Below are 3,014 nucleotides of genomic sequence, written 5' to 3'. Positions count from 1 at the left end.
TGTAATTCCAGAGACCCTAATTTGGGGGGCCTGGGGAACACGTCTTCCAAAATGATCCAGAAAGGAGAAGGGAGGATATCAGTCCCCCTCAGTACTGTTTACACTCTCAAACCAGCGGCTTACTCCGAAACCCTAACTGTGAAAACTTGGCAGACACATTCTTCCCATCCTAGCACGCTGGCTGCTCCCCTTTATAAAACTTTTCCCCACGCATGTTTTTTTCACCCTGGATTTGCCCTTTTATCATCATTCACCTACCCACTTGTCATTTCTAGGGGACTTAACAATGTCTTTGATTTTTCCTCCCTTCGTCTCCTCTCCTTTAATGCAAGGTTTCCCAGCCTCAGTGTCATAGACATTTGGGGCTGGGAACTCGTGTGCTATGGGGCCCCGTCCTCTACGCTGTAGGACGCACAGCTCTTCTGGTTCCGCCCATTTCCTTCCCACTTTCCTCTGTCAGTCAAGAGGCCTGAGGGAACAGTAAGGGGGTGGGAGGCAAATCATAGCTTTTTCAAGCTGAAGAGAGCCTTAGATACGATCTAGTGCAACCCCCTCATTTTACAGATGAGGAAACGGATCCCGAGAGGGGGAGGGAGAGGATACACCACAGCCAAATATGTGGGGGAACAAAGCCAGGCCAAACAGGAAGTCAAAATTCCAGGGCTTGAGGCAGAATTTCCAGTCCCACCAGGGAACCTGGGACTGCTTCCCACAGCAACTTTCTCCCTCCAAGCCACAGGTCCTGTTCCAGAAACAACCAGGGCTGCTCAGATCAAGCAGCAGACTCGGATTGGACAAGCCCCCAGCGTGTGCATGGGACCGTTGATCCCTGAGAGTCTGTTCCAGAGACTCCAGTGGGCACGGATGACCACCCATGCCAACGGGAGTGTTTTGAGATGACTAACGCCATGACCACATCTTAGTTTTAATTCTATCATCGTGAGGGAAATGACGGACATACCACCTGGGTGCACCTGCCCAAGAGGAAGAGTTGGAGAGGAACAGAGGTGGGTGGAGAGCAGGAGGGAGTCTGGATATCAGGTCTGTTCTGGCCCTGTCACCAAACAGGCAGGTGATGGGATCCCCAGGGCAGCCCCCAAGTTAAGGCTGGAGCCTCCCAAGTTATGGTGGCTGTTAACCCCTACTGAGCACTTACTAGACCCTAGACCCTGTTCTGAACACCTTATACATACATGAATTGGGTCCGTCCCCATCCAGCCTCTGAAGGAGACACTGTCATTCTCCCACATTGAAGATGCTGACACGGAGCCAGTAGCCTCAGGTCAAGCAGCAAGGTGCCTTCCTGAAACGTCTTCGATGATGGGCATGAACCACCCTACTCATGACTTCTCGCCAACACCAAGCTCACCCCCAATGTCACCATCAGACGCCCACGGAGACGCCCTTCTGTGTGAAAGTCCACACCAAGAACTCACACAAGGCTCAAGATCTTAGCGGGTCCATGATGAATATTTTCATTTTAACAGTAATGAACTTGTGCCGACAATTATTAGAAAAATGCCAGATTTCGTTTATGGTAGTGACAAAGATTTCTTTGTAATTAAATGTGGGCTTTTAAAAATAAATCTATTTCAAGAGGACCATTAAACAAACAGTATACAGAGTGGGTATGGGTGTGCAGAGGGGATGATGGTGGCCCCAGATGGACTTAAGTGTGGGACCCCCGCTTAGAGGCAGTTGCCCAGCCCTAGTCCTTGCACGTCGGGTTCCCACCTGCCGCTCCCATTCCCCTGGCCTCTCCCTCAGTACAGCCCTGTGGATTTGCAAGACCCTAGCCAGCCCTTTGATCTTCTCCTGCCCTGCTTCCCCTTGAGGGTCACTCATTCTGATTTCCGGTGGTAAAAGAGAAACCCAGCAAGGCTGATGAATGTACAGAGATCCACAAACAAGAGGACAAGTATGAAGACAGAAAGGGATGTGGAAATCATGCCCTTTCCTTGATCCCAGTCCTGGGCCTTCTGCTCCCACCAGACTTACAAAACATGGGCTGGGGAAATGTCCATTCCAAGGCCCTCTGCTGAGGATCCCTCCCGTACTGGTCCGGGCGCTGGCCCTGGCCAGGGCCATGCTGTCAAGGACCCAGCAGCACTCCCTCCTGCCGGGGGTATGGTGGCGGGAGAATATGGCGCAGCCTAGTGGCTCTAGAATCTAGGTGCCATGGGAGGTCCAGCCTCAGATGAACTTTCCTGTATCAGTACCTGTAGCTGGTAGTACAGGAAAAACTGTCCTTCCTCAGCAAATAGGGACAGTTTATAAATAGCTGTCATTAATGAGATGGGGGGAGTTGCTCAAAGCCCCAGGGATATAACAGCAAACAATAGGTTGGGATTCGAACCATCCACCAATCCCCAGCGCTCTCAGAGGACAGGAGTCAAACACCATCTGCCCTTGGGAGTGCCAGCCATTGTATTCTCTCCGGCACCCCCACCCCCACAGCTGGGCGGGTGCCTGGACAAGGAAGCCTGAGCCTTGTTCAGGGCATTGTTCTCCCTCCAAAGAGGATCTCGAAAGCAGAAGGAAATTAGAAACAACCACACAACGAATACCAGATTCTCCTTTCTCCCTGCTTTGGCTGCCAGGAGATGAAGCAGGGCCGGCTGAGAGCGCGCCCCACCCAGCAGCTGCTGGCCCTCCAGGAAGTCATCCGTGCCACTGGGAAGGGCTGGTCTTGGAGGCTGCTCTGGTTCTCTATCGATTTCTACAAGGTCCATGTTCTTTCTTCAGCTAGATGCTGACTCCTTGAGGGCAGAGATGCATCTGGGGCTTCCTTCCCACAAGGTGTAACTGACAAGTTGCTGGCCCTCTGTGATGGTGGGTTGAGTAACTGATTCCATCCAGGCACCTTCCTAGACACTTCCCAAGTGTAAACTCATCGAATCCCCATAGCCATCCCATGAGGGCAAAACTATCGTTAGTCACATTTTGGTCATGAGGAAGTGGAGTCCAAGCGATGCAGAGATGGGCAGGACTGATCTGACTGCAGTAGCTTTGAT

Source organism: Enhydra lutris, unplaced genomic scaffold (assembly GCF_002288905.1).
Source record: "Enhydra lutris kenyoni isolate GAN:26980312 unplaced genomic scaffold, ASM228890v2 scaffoldscaffold22, whole genome shotgun sequence".
Lineage (NCBI taxonomy): Eukaryota > Metazoa > Chordata > Mammalia > Carnivora > Mustelidae > Enhydra > Enhydra lutris.
The sequence above is the reverse complement of the archived record's forward strand: the minus strand, read 5'-3'. Positions refer to the sequence as shown.